We start from the raw sequence: 16,683 nt of genomic DNA, 5'->3' as shown, positions 1-16,683 counted from the left end.
ACTTACCTTCTGATGACCCCCGGAGTCCTTGTCCTGGCATGCCGGCAGCTCACGGTAGACTAAAGGGACCTGCGGTGACGTCATGGCAGGACAAGGACTCCGGGGGCCATCAGTATGTAAGTATATATTTATTTTTACCATTCTTTTACGGTCACACTATATAAATCTACGCCGGTTGCATGGATTTATATAGTGTGACCAAGTTGTCAAGCACTTTCCAAGTGATGCTAAAATCGCTTGGAAATCAGGAAAAAATAAAAAGATTCATCCAGTCTATTCAGCGCTCCCAAACGACAGGCACCAGGTAGAAGTATTATAGATCTTCAGAAATTTACTTAGGATAAAAATCATCACAAAACGATACATAGAACAACGCGTTTCGGCTATATATTTATACAAAATAGCCTTCCTCATGTGAGATATGGCAATATATATGTGTAGAACAGGCAAGAAAGCTTGTAAAAGAACTTCAACATGACGTTTCAAGGATGGAGCGAGACTGCCATCTACTGGCCAGATACAGTCAAGCGGAACCAAAATATGCAAGGGAAGTTGCAGGGAGACCAGGTTCAGACGCTGGACCCGATCAGGTGACTTCCAGGAAGGAGTTCCGGGAGATAAGAGGCCAGCGCGCCAAACCTGAGGGTTCTTTGGCGCCAAGCAGCAGAAAGGAGCAGACGTGCTCCCTGCGTCCTGAGAAACCCTGCGTGACATGCCAAATCCAGAGGCCTGAGAGGTGCTCCAGCCGGGCACCGGTAAAAGAGCTCTGGATCCCTCACAGTTGTGACCCGAGTGCTGCGCCTGCTGAGGAGACTAGGAACCTGATCGCGGTGCTGAGTGAGTTCGCGGAACCCGACGTCACCTGCCGACAGACGAGGCCTGGAGCCCACTATCCAAGGCTCGAGAGACTGCCTCCAATGGCCAAGCAGAGAGGAGTTGAGAGACGGTTGCCCCAGGAAAGTCACGCCAGCGGAGACAGAGGAGCTGCATACGTGAGCAGGGCCGTCACTTCCACTGTTCACCCACGGTACTGGGGACAATTGGGTTTAGGTACTCAGGTTGGGAGAGGAACGGTTGGGGCTAAAGTAGCACAACATGATTTAATTGAATTTATCCTGAAGAGACTCACGGCCAAGCGGGAATAACCGGTGACCCCCGCTAGAGCCAAATGCACAGTTAAAGAACTTGCGTGGTGTCTCCCATGATTGAGGGCATCACCTTACTTTGAGAGACTGCGCCTTACTTTGAAGAGACTGCGCCTTACTTTGAGAGACTGCGCCTTACTTTGAAGAGACTGCGCCTTACTTTGAGAGACTGCACCTTACTTTGAGAAATTTCGTATTTTTCTGATATTTCAAACCACTGTTCATTACCCTTGTTGCTAATCCCTTGTTTCAGTATACCTGTTGTATAAAACTGGTTACAATCATCTCTGACTGTTCTCGCCTTGGGTCTCTGTGCGTTGCATTCCGGCACCTGCTTTACATATGTATAAATCTATAGCTGAAACGCGTTGTTCTATGTATCGTTTTGTGATGATTTTTATCCTAAGTAAATTTCTGAAGATCTATAATACTTCTACCTGGTGCCTGTCGTTTGGGAGCGCTGAATAGACTGGATGAATCTTTTTATTTCTTCCTGATCTTCATTCCACGGTCTCCTGGCTGAGAGATCCGTTGTCTCCAGACTATAGCTGCACATCAAGGAGACAAGGCATCTCAGTCAGACCTAATAGGTCGATACGCTATACCACAAGCTACATCAAAGGTGAGCAAATCAGCTTCTAAAAAAGAATATATAAAAAAAAAGAGTTGTACTAAATTATCTGCACTTAGATCTGCGCCCGTGTTTTTTGTCTTTCCCCCTCTCCTAGACCCTATAGCCTTGGGGTCATAAACCTCTGACCAAAATCACCTGGAAAGCGCATGACAATCCGCATGCGGAAATGCATGTGAAGAACGCTCCACATCCGCATGTCCCTGGCAGGAAAAACACATGTACAATCCGCATGCACAATCCGCATCTACAATCCGCATGTACAATCCGCCTGCACAATCCGCCTGTACAATCCGCATGCACAATCCGCATGCACAATCCGCATGCACAATCCGCATGCACAATCCGCATGCACAATCCCCTTGTACAATCCCCTTGTACAATCCGCATGTACAATCCGCATGTACAATCCGCATGTACAATCCGCATGCGTTTTTTCTGCCAGGGAGATGCAGAAACGCTCAGGAAAAAATCCGGAGCATTCTGCATCATGGGCACATAGCCTTAGGTGGCATTCAGTCACTATTTGGTGTTATTATGTGGTGATGGTATGGCGGTATTCTGTCACTATCTGGTGTTATTATGTGGTGATGGTATGGCGGTATTCAGTCACTATTTAGTGTTATTATGTGGTGATGGTATGGCGGTATTCAGTCACTATTTGGTGTTATTATGTGGTGATGGTATGGCGGTATTCAGTCACTATCTGGTGTTATTATGTGGTGATGGTATGGCAGTATTCAGTCACTATTTGGTGTTATATAGTTATACTATGGTGGTATTCAGTCACTATCTGGTGTTATTATGTGGTGATAGTATGGCGGTATTCAGTCACTATTTAGTGTTATTATGTGGTGATGGTATGGCGGTATTCAGTCACTATTTGGTGTTATTATGTGGTGATGGTATGGCGGTATTCAGTCACTATCTGGTGTTATTATGTGGTGATGGTATGGCGGTATTCAGTCACTATTTAGTGTTATTATGTGGTGATGGTATGGCGGTATTCAGTCACTATTTGGTGTTATTATGTGGTGATGGTATGGCGGTATTCAGTCACTATCTGGTGTTATTATGTGGTGATGGTATGGCAGTATTCAGTCACTATTTGGTGTTATATAGTTATACTATGGCGGTATTCAGTCACTATCTGGTGTTATTATGTGGTGATGGTATGGCGGTATTCAGTCACTATTTAGTGCTATTATGTGGTGATGGTATGGCGGTATTCAGTCACTTTCTGGTGTTATTATGTGGTGATGGTATGGCGGTATAAAGTGACTATTTACTGTTATTATCTGGTGATGGTATGGCGGTATTCAGTCACTATCTGGTGTTATGTGGTGATGGTATGGCGGTATTCAGTCACTATCTGGTGTTATTATGTGGTGATGATATGACGGTATTCAGTTATTGAAGAGCAGTCAGATGGAGGATAAACCCTCTCCCCTCCGCCAGCCTGGGGGGCCTTTCTTTCTTCCATTACAGATTTAGGGGAGGGGCATTATTAGCATATCCACTCCCAGAATCCTTTGCTCCCACAGCCCCCTAATGACTTTGTCTCTCCTCAGTGTAGACAGAGCCCCAGATCCGGAGGCCGCAGCTCCTCACAGATGGCCTCCAGCTTTGCGCAGTGGCAGTATCATAGCCCATGAGGTTTATTCGAGGTGTGATTATTGCTAGTTGAAAACTTTTCCCAATACCCCGCCATGAGGGCTCGTAATACAGTCAGCATGGCAATTTTTGACAGTCTCCCAGGAGACTGAATAGGTGGTAAAGAGCAGACTAAGGATGGGTGGTGTGCAAATAGCAATCTGTGAGCTTTGTGGTTGGAGTTTGTCATGATAGTGCTTTCAGTTGTGCAATGTGGTGGCCATCTTTGCACTCTTGTGGTGGCTCTGATGCTGCCATCTTTGTACTCTTGATAATACTGTGCGGCCGTCATCTTTGTACTCTTGTGGTAGCTCTGGTGCCGCCATCTTTGCACTCTTGTGGTAGCTCTGGTGCCGCCATCTTTGTACTCTTGTGGTAGCTCTGGTGCCGCCATCTTTGTACTCTTGTGGTGGCTCTGATGCCGCCATCTTTGTACTCCTGATAATACTGTGCGGCCGTCATCTTTGCACTCTTGTGGTAGCTCTGGTGCCGCCATTTTTGTACTCCTGATAATACTGTGCGGCCGCCATCTTTGCACTCTTGTGGTAGCTCTGGTGCCGCCATCTTTGCACTCTTGTGGTAGCTCTGGTGCCGCCATCTTTGTACTCTTGTGGTAGCTCTGGTGCCGCCATCTTTGTACTCTTGTGGTGGCTCTGATGCCGCCATCTTTGTACTCCTGATAATACTGTGCGGCCGCTATCTTTGTACTCTTGTTGTGTGTCTGGTGCCGCCATCTTTGTACTCCTGATAATACTGTGCGGCCGCCATCTTTGCACTCTTGTGGTAGCTCTGGTGCCGCCATCTTTGCACTCTTGTGGTAGCTCTGGTGCCGCCATCTTTGTACTCTTGTGGTAGCTCTGGTGCCGCAATGTTTGTACTCCTGATAATACTGTGCTGCCGCCATCTTTGTACTCTTGTGGTGGCTCTGGTGCCGCCATGTTTGTACTCCTGATAATACTGTGCGGCCGCTATCTTTGTACTCTTGTGGTGTGTCTGGTGCCGCCATCTTTGTATTCCTGATAATACTGTGCGGCCGCCATCTTTGTACTCTTGTGGTGTGTCTGATGCTGCCATCTTTGTACTCCTGATAATACTGTGCGGCCGCCATCTTTGTACTCCTGATAATACTGTGCGGCCGCCATCTTTGTACTCTTGTGGTAGCTCTGGTGCCGTCATCTTTGCACTCTTGTGGTAGCTCTGGTGCCGCCATCTTTGTACTCCTGATAATACTGTGCGGCCGCCATCTTTGCACTCTTGTGGTAGCTCTGGTGCTGCCATCTTTGTACTCCTGATAATACTGTGCGGCCGCCATCTTTGCACTCTTGTGGTAGCTCTGGTGCCGCCATTTTTGTACTCCTGATAATACTGTGCGGCCGCCATCTTTGCACTCTTGTGGTAGCTCTGGTGCCGCCATCTTTGCACTCTTGTGGTAGCTCTGGTGCCGCCATCTTTGCACTCTTGTGGTAGCTCTGGTGCCGCCATCTTTGTACTCTTGTGGTAGCTCTGGTGCCGCCATCTTTGTACTCTTGAGGTGGCTCTGATGCCGCCATCTTTGTACTCCTGATAATACTGTGCGGCCGCTATCTTTGTACTCTTGTGGTGTGTCTGGTGCCGCCATCTTTGTACTCCTGATAATACTGTGCGGCCGCCATCTTTGCACTCTTGTGGTAGCTCTGGTGCCGCCATCTTTGTACTCTTGTGGTAGCTCTGGTGCCGCAATGTTTGTACTCCAGATAATACTGTGCTGCCGCCATCTTTGTACTCTTGTGGTGGCTCTGGTGCCGCCATGTTTATACTCCTGATATTACTGTGCGGCCGCCATCTTTGCAGTCTTGTGGAGTGTCTGGTGCCGCCATCTTTGTACTCCTGATAATACTGTGCGGCCGCTATCTTTGTACTCTTGTGGAGTGTCTGGTGCCGCCATCTTTGTACTCCTGATAATACTGTGCGGCCGCTATCTTTGTACTCTTATGGTGTGTCTGGTGCCGCCATCTTTGTACTCCTGATAATACTGTGCGGCCGCTATCTTTGTACTCTTGTGGTGTGTCTGGTGCCGCCATCTTTGTACTCCTGATAATACTGTGCGGCCGCTATCTTTGTACTCTTGTGGTGTGTCTGGTGCCGCCATCTTTGTACTCCTGAAAATACTGTGCGGCCGCCATCTTTGCACTCTTGTGGTAGCTCTGGAGCCGCCATCTTTGTACTCCTGATAATACTGTGCGGCCGCCATCTTTGCACTCTTGTGGTAGCTCTGGTGCCGCCATCTTTGTACTCCTGATAATACTGTGCGGCCGCCATCTTTGCACTCTTGTGGTAGCTCTGGTGCCGCCATCTTTGCACTCTTGTGGTAGCTCTGGTGCCGCCATCTTTGTACTCTTGTGGTAGCTCTGGTGCCGCCATCTTTGTACTCTTGTGGTGGCTCTGATGCCGCCATCTTTGTACTCCTGATAATACTGTGCGGCCGCTATCTTTGTACTCTTGTGGTGTGTCTGGTGCCGCCATCTTTCTACTCCTGATAATACTGTGCGGCCGCCATCTTTGCACTGTTGTGGTAGCTCTGGTGCCGCCATCTTTGTACTCTTGTGGTAGCTCTGGTGCCGCAATGTTTGTACTCCTGATAATACTGTGCTGCCGCCATCTTTGTACTCTTGTGGTGGCTCTGGTGCCGCCATGTTTGTACTCCTGATATTACTGTGCGGCCGCCATCTTTGCACTCTTGTGGAGTGTCTGGTGCCGCCATCTTTGTACTCCTGATAATACTGTGCGGCCGCCATCATTGTACTCTTGTGGTGTGTATGGTGCCGCCATCTTTGTACTCCTGATAATACTCTGCGGCCGCTATCTTTGTACTCTTGGGGTGTGTCTGGTGCCGCCATCTTTGTACTCCTGATAACACTGTGCGGCCGCTATCTTTGTACTCTTGTGGTGTGTCTGGTGCCGCCATCTTTGTACTCCTGATAATACTGTGCGGCCGCTATCTTTGTACTCTTGTGGTGTGTCTGGTGCCGCCATCTTTGTACTCCTGATAATACTGTGCGGCCGCCATCTTTGTACTCTTGTGGTGTGTCTAGTGCCGCCATCTTTGTACTCCTGATAATACTGTGCGGCCGCCATCTTTGTACTCTTGTGGTAGCTCTGGTGCCGCAATCTTTGTACTCCGGATAATACAGTGCGGCCGCCATCTTTGTACTCTTGTGGTGTGTCTGATGCCGCCATCTTTGTACTCCTGATAATACTGTGCGGCCGCCATCTTTGCACTCTTGTGGTAGCTCTGGTGCCGCCATCTTTGCACTCTTGTGGTAGCTCTGGTGCCGCAATGTTTGTACTCCTGATAATACTGTGCTGCCGCCATCTTTGTACTCTTGTGGTGTGTCTGGTGCCGCCATCTTTGTACTCCTGATAATACTGTGCAGCTGCCATCTTTGTACTCTTGTGGTGGCTCTGGTGCCGCCATGTTTGTACTCCTGATAATACTGTGTGGCCTCCATCTTTGTACTCTTGTGTCTGATGCCGCCATATTCGTGCTCATGATTCTGTACTGTCGCCATATTTGTGCTCCTAGCGATCCCATTCTCAAGTTGTGGTTATCACCACACATGTTGCTATTTCTCTGGGAGACCATACAGATTCGATCACTGCCACCAGATGTCAGGGGATGCAACTCAGCTGCCTCTTATGGTCAGGACAATTACACAATAGACTGACGAGTGATGGACGAGGCCCCAGCTGCTTCTACTACAAGGCCGGTTATTGAGGAACTCACAGTGAGTGTACGGTATATGCACCTCCAATTCAAACGCATGGAATATATGTATATGTATATATACATATATATATATATATACCCCCCGTATGGTCACTGCCAGCTCCACAATAACAAAAGGGAACCACTGCTCGCTGCCACCACCTCTGATTGGACACCCTTTATAGATAGCGTATGGCTTCAGGGTTGCGGTTTACAGAGCCAGAGGAACAGCGATATTAAATTTTATATAGTTAATAAAATATATAAATCCAGAAAGGTAGGCAGTGTTTATAAAAATATACAAAGATGATACAAAAGGGGAACAAAACAATATGGTATATATTCAATTACATAAAATAAAAGGGATAATAAGAGAAAAGTACTAAACCTAATCATGGAAATGAATCAGAGCTTAGTGGAAGAAAGTATTCCTTAGAGCAATAGACAGAATCACAGAGTACTGTGTCTTCCAGAACTGACAAATACCAAAAACCCAAACTTTGCTTTTTATTAGATCAAGGTTACCCGCACATGCCTCCCCTCAGTGAGCTTATATGGGGGCCTGTCATGGGATGTGCTAGGTCTTTTAGAAGTTTATGAGATTTCCAACTTTCAGCATATCTTTGCCCCTGGAGGTCCCAGGTGGGAGATATTATTGTGTTTTCTATCACGATTTTACCTTTCTATAGAGATGAAACATGGCACAGATAGCATCATCCATCGGAATGATATTAAGTTGGAGGGGTTCGGATGGCCTTACCATGATGTGAGTGAATGCATTATGGTTGTCCTTTCGCTACAGCACTGAAAATATTTCTCCCATAAATATCGGATTGATGCAACCCCAATATTCATCACTGACCACTGGCTCCTGAGTGTCTGAGATAATTCCATGAACAGAGGAAGCCCCTATACTTCTCTGCCTCTGAGCATAAGAATCCTAAGTTTGTTGGCTGGTTCCCATCAGATCCCTAAGGCCACGATCCCACTATCAGTATTTAGTCAGTATTTTTTCTCAGGAGTAGGAGCCAAAACCAGGTGAGGAACAATCAGAGAAAAGGTATAATAGAAATAAGTGCATAAATTCTGCATTTATCACCCACTCCTGGTTTTGTCTCCCACTCCTGAGAAAAAATACTGACCGAATACTGACCAAATACTGATAGTGGGGACGTGGCCTTAATGTAATTACCTGCTCACAGCAGGAAGTCCCTACTTCAATGTTCAGCTCTTTCTCACTTCCCCAGTTATAATTAATCCCATATGTTCAATGTGAGGGTGATATGTCCCATGTCTGGAGATATCTTTATGGATTTTACAATTTCTCTCTAAGACATCTGTTGCATTATCTCCCTCCACTACCTAGAAATAAAACTACTATTTTTCTGGGCCCATAAACCTTAGATCTATGGAAATACGCAATTATTTTACACCAAATAGTGTAAAATGTAAAGAAACAGTAACAAAAAAATAATAAAATAGAATTTTTGGTTCCTGCATATAAAAAGCGACTGTAACATCATACGTACCCTAAAAAGGTACCGTTAAAAGCTCCTACAGCTCGGCACAAATAATAACAAAATGTGGCCCCACACAGCAACATCGCTGGAAAAATGTTCTCCATCCTCCCTGCTACCAATTCTTCTTAAGGGAGGGGTTTATTAGCATATCCACTCCCAGAATCCTTTGCTCCCACAGCCCCCTAATGACTTTGTCTCTCCTCAGTGTAGACAGAGCCCCAGATCCGGAGGCCGCAGCTCCTCACAGATGGCCTCCAGCTTTGCGCAGTGGCAGTATCATAGCCCATGAGGTTTATCCGAGGCGTGATTATTGCTAGTTGAAAACTTTTCCCAATACCCCGCCATGAGGGCTCGTAATACAGTCAGCATGGCAATTTTTGACAGTCTCCCAGGAGACTGAATAGGTGGTTAATAGTAGAAGAAGAGTTATTGCTGTGTAACTGGAGTAATTCTATATACAGTTGTATTGGAGCCGTGTGTTACATGTGTTGGGCTGAGAATTATAAGTAACATTTCACTTCCCCGAGGACAAGAGAATCAGCAAAGAAACGTGCGGGATCAATTACAGGATTACTATCTAGTCAGCTGCTTCCCCGGAGATTTCTCCATGTAGTCATGTTGTTGTTTTTTTCTTGTTATGTGGGCATGGTATTGCGGTATTACAGTCACTATTAGTTATTATCTATAAGTGTCTGATAACAGCATCCCTCAGCCACCAATTGATTAAAAGTCCCTTATGGCATTTGCCACCCCCCCCCCCCCCCAATTCATCATAAGTCCCTGTATAGTTTTCTCTTCCACCCCTAGTTCATAATATGTCCTTTATAGCGTCTTCCACCAACCCCAATTCATTATGAGACCCTCTAAGTATCTTCCTCCCACAACTCAATTTATTCTAAGTCCCTTATGGCATCCTACACCACTCCCAATTCATAATAAGTCCCTTGTGGTGTCCTCCCGCACTCTCCTGTTTATTATAAGCCTCTGTATAGCATTCTCCCCAATTCATTATAAGTCCCTGATATCATCCTGTCCCATCCACAAGTCATTACAAGTCCCTGATGACGTCCTCCCTCCAATTCAATCGTTAAGTCTTATGGGATCATTTCTGCATTGCTGGACAGGTCTGGAATACAGAAGAGACGGTTCCCTTCCAGGACGTAGAAACCAATGGACAGAACGTATAGTGGTGAGTGGTGATAGTCTGTAACCAGAAAGGAGGAGCAGACGGCCGATAATACTGGAGAAAGTCATTGTGTCAGTGATCATGTACAGAAGCCCGCATAGCTCAGTCGCTAGAGCATCAGACTTTTAATCTGAGGGTCCAGGGTTCAAGTCCTTGTTCAGGCGGAAGCTTTTAATAAAGATGAAACCAATAAACTCTATTTCTAAAGGATATAAGAGACCTAGGGAAGGACAAATGATGGCGACTGTTCAGGAAAATATCACGGTTACTGTAATATCCTTGATTCCAGTTAGTTTTGGGTGGTGACCTTGTTCTCCTTAGCTGCACTTTTGGCGCCAACAACAGGCGATCACTGGTAATGTAATATAGGAACTTGTGAACAGTCTGTATAGAGGGCACTATATGGCGGTATTCAGTCATTATTTAGTATTATAATGTGGTCATGGTATGGCGGTATTTAATTACTATTTTCTGTTATGTGCTGATGGCTTGGCGGTTATAAGTCACTATTTGTTATTATATGGTCACGGCATGACAGTATTGCCTCTCAGCTTCTCTTCTTGCGCCATCATCAGGAAGTTCCTGGTAATGCAATCCTGTAACACATAAGTGAAGGTTCCCCCAGGACACAGGAGCAGACAGTCTGTATAGCAGGAGGTGGTGACACTATGGTCAGATGGAGGATAAACCCTCTCCCCTTCCCCAGCCTGGGGGGCTTTTCTTTCTTCCATTACAGATTTAGTGGAGGGGCGTTATTAGCATATCCACTCCCAGAATCCTTTGCTCCCACAGCCCCCTAATGACTTTGTCTCTCCTCAGTGTAGACAGAGCCCCAGATCCGGAGGCCGCAGCTCCTCACAGATGGCCTCCAGCTTTGCGCAGTGGCAGTATCATAGCCCATGAGGTTTATCCGAGGCGTGATTATTGCTAGTTGAAAACTTTTCCCAATACCCCGCCATGAGGGCTCGTAATACAGTCAGCATGGCAATTTTTGACAGTCTCCCAGGAGACTGAATAGGTGGTTGAGATAGATCTAAATCTGCCATGTGCTGTAGGATCAATATTCTAGAAATTATAACATTTCAGGTATATTTCTATGCCAATGAGAACTTGTTCCATGCGGGAAGAATTATATATATATATATATCTGTGTGTATAAAGATCAAACACCCACTTTTCCAAAAATAAATAAAAAATTAACACATTTGTTATCGCTGGGTACATATATAAAATACTATTTATTATATACGGCGTGCACCAAAACAGAAGAAAGTGTAAATGGCAAATTCTCTGGGACTTTTTTGGTCACCTCCCAAAATATGATGGAATAATAAGAGATCAGAAAGTCATATAGACCCCAAAACAGTACTGATAGTATATGTGTATATATATACATATCAGAAAATATAAAACAATACATGAAAAAATTCTATATATACTGTACATATGTGTGTGTATATATATAGATATTTATTTACATGAATATATAATTAGAAAAATACAGGTGCAGCACTAGCAAAGTTATTACAAAAACAGTTGGGTGCTAAATACGCCTTACAGGCAAAACCAAACCTCAAGACGTCCAGCAAAGACAAAGGCAGCGCTCCATAGTCCAATATAGGGGGATTTATTGACCCATCACGTCAGGGCAACGTTTCGTTCAAAATGTGAAACTTTTTCCAGCTTGAAAAAGTTCACCCTATATTGAACAATGGAGTGCTGCTGCCTTTGTCTTTTTTGGATATATATGTATATATAAATATATTTTTATTTTTTCTTTAAATATTATAAATATTAGATATGAACATTTTTTGAAAAATCTAAAAATTTTTAAAGATTATATATATATATATATATATATATATGCACATAATTTTTATTTTTTCTTTAAATATTCTAATATATATTTAAATATATGTATATAAAATGATATATATATAATATGTATTTAAATATAGATATGATATGTATATCTATTTTTTTCTTCTTAAACTGAGAAAATCCGATTTATTTAAATATATTTATTCAATATATATATAATTTTAATTTTTTTCTTTAAATGTCTTTGATTTTTTTTCAGTCCCTTCGGGGTTTAACCCTGCGATTGCCTGATATAAGAGACCCGCAGCCGCTCCGTACATCATGGATCGCACCCAGACTGTGGACCGCAGATTTGTGAAACCGGTCTTAGATAAACCTTTCCTCTGGACGGAGCTCCGCCGTTATGGACGGGTCGTGTCTGGAATTACTGCTCAGCTTTATTTTAGTAAATGGAGCTCAGTTGCAATACCACACACAACCTGTGAACCGGAGTGGTGCTGTTTTTGGAAGAAAGCAGCCATGATTTCTAATACAGTACATGTTTGTAAAGCACTTTGTTTTTTTTTGGACAATGAATAGTATTTATTAGGTGAAGTTTTCTGTACTTGTATGTACAAACATAGCGGTGACAGGGGCCTTCACTAGACCCCCGGCTGTCATGGTAACCCATCGGCACCATGCAATCACATTGCAGGAGTGGGTGGGAATTTGGGGGGTCGAGATGGGTGCAGACAAATCATGACCATTTACATGACGCTGTCAGACATTGTCAGAGGGTTGAACAGCAGCGATCAGAGCTTGCACCGGTGGTTGTCTTTGTTTCCCATAGCAACCAATCACGGTCCGGATTTCATTTCTTACACAGCTCTGGTAAAATGAAAGCTGCTCTGTGATTGGTTGCTATGGACACCAAAGACTTTCATAGCAACTGTTTCTTTCTGGGGTCACACAGACTTTTCTACAGAAAAAATAAATAAATTAAGAAAAACACTAAAAGTGTGTGATAAAAAAAACAAAACCGCAAGTGATGGGGGAAGGGGAATCACAGACCCAACCTATGTTAGAGGACAGACCCCACAGGCAGAGAGGCGTGGTCTCTTTCGATGTACATGGAGCCTTTCAGCTGACTATGATCCGGTCTAATCACCTTAAAGGGGTTGTCCAGGACAGAAATCTTCAAAGTGTTTCAGAGGATAAACGTCTCTATGTCACCAGACTTCCTAATATCCAGCGCTGCCTTCCTATCGCTTCCTCTGGTCTTTGTTGACAAGTTGCTGCCGAGACATCACAACTACAGAACGTGACCACTGCAGCCAATCACCAGACTGATGCCGACCTCAGTGATTGGCTGTAGTGGTCACAAGTTGTGGCATCACTGCTGCAGCCTCTTGACAGGACGGGAAGCAATGACAGACAGGCAGCTCGGAAGTATCGGGGGGTGAGGAAAACACAGTTTATTATTATTTTCACTGGGCGAGCCTACGGAGATAGAAAACTTAATAATAGAAAAACCCTTTAAAAAGTTGAAAAAATACTCGCCTCCATACTTCATAAACAGCCAGTCACTGTACATCCTCTTAGGCCGTACAGATGTGGGATCACTGCAGCCAGTCTATGATCACATTGGTCACTGCTATGGCTAGTGATTGGCTGCAGCGGTTACATTGTAAAATGGTTAAACAAAACTGTCTACACACCTTCTTATAAGAGACAGACTAAATATTATGCATTTTCTTTATGTTGCTGCCATGTTGGCGTTCCATTATGTTGGTCTTGTTGCACATAGTACAGGCTCTTGTTGCACATAGTACAGGCTATTGTTGCTCTCATGTTATGTGTATGGTCCGAGCGGAAGTGACGGGGAACTGTGCAGAGATGGCGCTCGGCCTTGTGGCTTCAAATGGTATTACTGTGTGACTGCGTAGGTGACCCCTTGAACATCGGATGTTTCCTGCTACTCAGGATCAGTCATAGGGGGCACACAAAGCAGGCGGGAGCTGTGCACATCAGTAGTTATGGTGTGCAGCCTTAGGTCACTTACAGAGGGAACATAACCTCTGTGACTGACCCTGGCAGGTCCAAGGAGGCATTCATCCTATGGGCTTCAGTGAGCGTGCATGTAATATATGGTATCAGTATAGATCCCTTCATACTTCCCAGGTGCAAGAAATAATGTATTTATATAATACAAGGTGTTAGTTGTTGTTAGTTCCACACTGAAATCTTACCACTCCTATGTTTTACACAGAGCCTGGATAGCTCGGTCAGTAGAGCATCAGACTTTTAATCTGAGGGTCCAGGGTTCAAGTCCCCGTTTGGGCAGAATTTTTATTTAATAAAATTTCATGACATTTTTTTTCAAACAACTGCATGATATGTATGTAAGGTCACCTGCACAGTTTCCCTTATTGTGGCATCCATAGGCCACAGATTACACCGTCCCTTTTTGGATCACCTTGGGGAAGACCCGGCTTTATACAGATTTCGGGTAAGTATAAATAACCCCAGGCTGATTCGTTAATTAGTCAGAAGTCACATTGGTCAGTTTTTGTCAAGGATTAGAAAAAAAAGTCTGTTTCACACTAGTCCAGAGTTGTGTCCGGAGCCGCCAGCCTGATTTTTATTTTTTTTCTGAACAACTTTTCGAAAGTCACAAACAGAGAACATGGTTTATGGACACATTGAAAACCCATAAAGAACTGTCTAGAAATTTCTGGATGGTGCAAAAACCCGATTAAGTCTGGTATTACTGCTCAGCTCTATTGAAGAGAATAGGGCCTAGCTGCAATACCACAAACAACCTGTTCACAGGGGTGGCGCTGTTTTTTGTAACTCCGAAAAATTGCTATAAACTAGTAGTTGCATTTTTGAGACTGAATCATGTGGTTATAATAGATGTGCTTTCCTATTTTGTGGAGGTGGGAGATCTGACTTGTCTGCAGGCTGACGATGAAAGAAGTGGCCAATCTATTTTTTTTTCTCTCTTGTTTTCTAAAAGCCACAACATTTTTATTTCTCCATCCGCGTTGCTGTATGAGAGCTCATCTCTTGCGGGACGAGATTTAGTGTTGTATGATAGCATTCATTTTGCCATAAAATATACTGAATAGTGGGAAAAATTCCAAGTAATGAAAAAGTTTTGATTCCGCCATTGTTATTTGAGTTTTGATTTTTTGGCGTTCAAGTTGCTGTGAAAATGACCTGATAACTTTCTTCTACTTGTCAGTGCGATCATCGTGATGTCACATTTTATATAGTTGTTTTACTGTAAAAAAAAAAAAATCAAACTGCTTTAAATAAAAATATCTTGTTTCAGCCATCATATTCTGAGAGCCATAACTTTTATTTTTTGGGTTGTTAGAGTTGTGCGAGGTCTTGTTTTTTTCGGGGCGAGGTGTAGTCTATATTGTACCATTTTGGGGTCCATATGACTTTCGTATCTGTTTTAATTCCACTTTATTTTGGGAGGTGACATGACCCCTCCCCCAACCTCCCCTGCAATTCTGCCATTAGATTTTTTTTTCTTCGGTTTCGGCTTGTAGCATTTGGGATAAAAATATTTTATTAGTTCAGATATTTAGAAACCCAGCAATACCCAATGTGCTAATTTTTTTACATATTTGTAAAAGGGGAGTGATTTTATTTTTATCAGTCCCCTTTGGGGACTTGGACCTGCGATTGCTTAATACTCACCTCTATACAGGCAGCCTCTGTACATCCTATTCTGGACGCACAGATGGGCATGATCTTATTTTTATCAGTACCTTTAGGGGACTTGAACCTGCAATTGCTTAATATTTGCCTCCATAAATAGGAAACAGCCCATCTCTGTACATCCTATTTTGGCCGTACAGAAGTGTGATCACTACTGTCAGTCTCCAGTCACATTGGTTACTGCTGTGGCTAGTGATTGGCTGCAGTGGTTACATTGTAAAAGGGCTTAAAAAAACCTGTCTATGCACCTTCTTATAAGAGACCGTGGTTGCATTCACTCTTTGGAAGTGCTCAGAGGCTAATGGAAGCGAGTTAGGTCCAGCCTGAAATAGTCCTAAATCTTTAGTTCAGGGTTCGAGTACCTTTTCAGGCTGAAACTTTTAATAAAATTGAATAAAAAATGTTGAAATGACTCCATGATATATAGGTGATATAATATAATATACAGCACAACAGGCCTAATATTATGGGAGGAGGCTCAGCATGGAGGACTAGCGGTGATCTCCTCTGATGGCGCCACAACTAGGTCACCTGTACAGTTCCTTACACTGTGGCCTCTATAGGGCCACAGATTACAACATCCCTTTTCGACCACCTGATGGACCTGGTGTTACACAGGATGCGGGTGTCTATAAATGATCGGAGAGGCCGAGCCCAGAGATAGTATTCTCTCACTATCTGGCATTATTATGAGATCATGGTAAGTTGGTATTTAGTCACTACTTTGTGTTATTCTGCGCTCATGGTATAACGGTATTATATCAGTGCATAAACCCCCTCCCCTCCCCCAGCCAAGGGAGCTTTTCTTTCTGCCATTACAGACTTAGGAGAGGGGTGTTATTAGCATATCCACTCCCAGAATCCTTTGCTCCCACAGCCCCCTAATGACTTTGTCTCTCCTCAGTGTAGACAGAGCCCCAGATCCGGAGGCCGCAGCTCCTCACAGATGGCCTCCAGCTTTGCGCAGTGGCAGTATCATAGCCCATGAGGTTTATCCGAGGCGTGATTATTGCTAGTTGAAAACTTTTCCCAATACCCCGCCATGATGACTTGAAATACAGTCAGCATGGCAATTTTTGACAGTCTCCCGGGAGACTGAATAGGTGGTAAAGAGCAGACTAAGGATGGGTGGTGTGCAAATAGCAATCTGTGAGCTTTGTGGTTGGAGTTTGTCATGATAGTGCTTTCAGTTGTGCAATGTGGTGGCCATCTTTGTACTCGTGTGGTGGCTCTGATGCTGCCGTCTTTGTACAACTTATAATAATGTG

The 16,683-nt window shown here is 44.2% G+C and overlaps 5 non-coding genes across 5 annotated transcripts; all 5 read left to right on the top strand.

Moving 5' to 3' along the window:
• The first annotated feature begins 3,398 nt into the window (after positions 1-3,398).
• Positions 3,399-3,538, top strand: LOC141168366 (U4 spliceosomal RNA). Its single transcript, XR_012252103.1, has one exon. It is a non-coding gene; the product is annotated as a U4 spliceosomal RNA (small nuclear RNA).
• A 5,412-nt stretch (positions 3,539-8,950) lies between these two features.
• Positions 8,951-9,090, top strand: LOC141167848 (U4 spliceosomal RNA). Its single transcript, XR_012251635.1, has one exon. It is a non-coding gene; the product is annotated as a U4 spliceosomal RNA (small nuclear RNA).
• Positions 9,091-10,750: 1,660 nt separating this feature from the next.
• LOC141167836 (U4 spliceosomal RNA) lies at positions 10,751-10,890 on the top strand. Its single transcript, XR_012251624.1, has one exon. It is a non-coding gene; the product is annotated as a U4 spliceosomal RNA (small nuclear RNA).
• Positions 10,891-13,950: 3,060 nt separating this feature from the next.
• Positions 13,951-14,023, top strand: TRNAK-UUU (transfer RNA lysine (anticodon UUU)). The gene has a single exon. It is a non-coding gene; the product is annotated as a tRNA-Lys (tRNA).
• A 2,347-nt stretch (positions 14,024-16,370) lies between these two features.
• Positions 16,371-16,510, top strand: LOC141168275 (U4 spliceosomal RNA). The gene has a single exon (XR_012252017.1). It is a non-coding gene; the product is annotated as a U4 spliceosomal RNA (small nuclear RNA).
• The last annotated feature ends 173 nt before the right edge of the window (positions 16,511-16,683 follow it).

The sequence above is a fragment of the Phyllobates terribilis genome, unplaced genomic scaffold (assembly GCF_046119375.1).
Source record: "Phyllobates terribilis strain yellow unplaced genomic scaffold, ASM4611937v1 Scaffold_11__3_contigs__length_659146591, whole genome shotgun sequence".
NCBI classification, from domain to species: Eukaryota; Metazoa; Chordata; class Amphibia; order Anura; family Dendrobatidae; genus Phyllobates; species Phyllobates terribilis.
The sequence above is the reverse complement of the archived record's forward strand: the minus strand, read 5'-3'. Positions and strand labels throughout refer to the sequence as shown.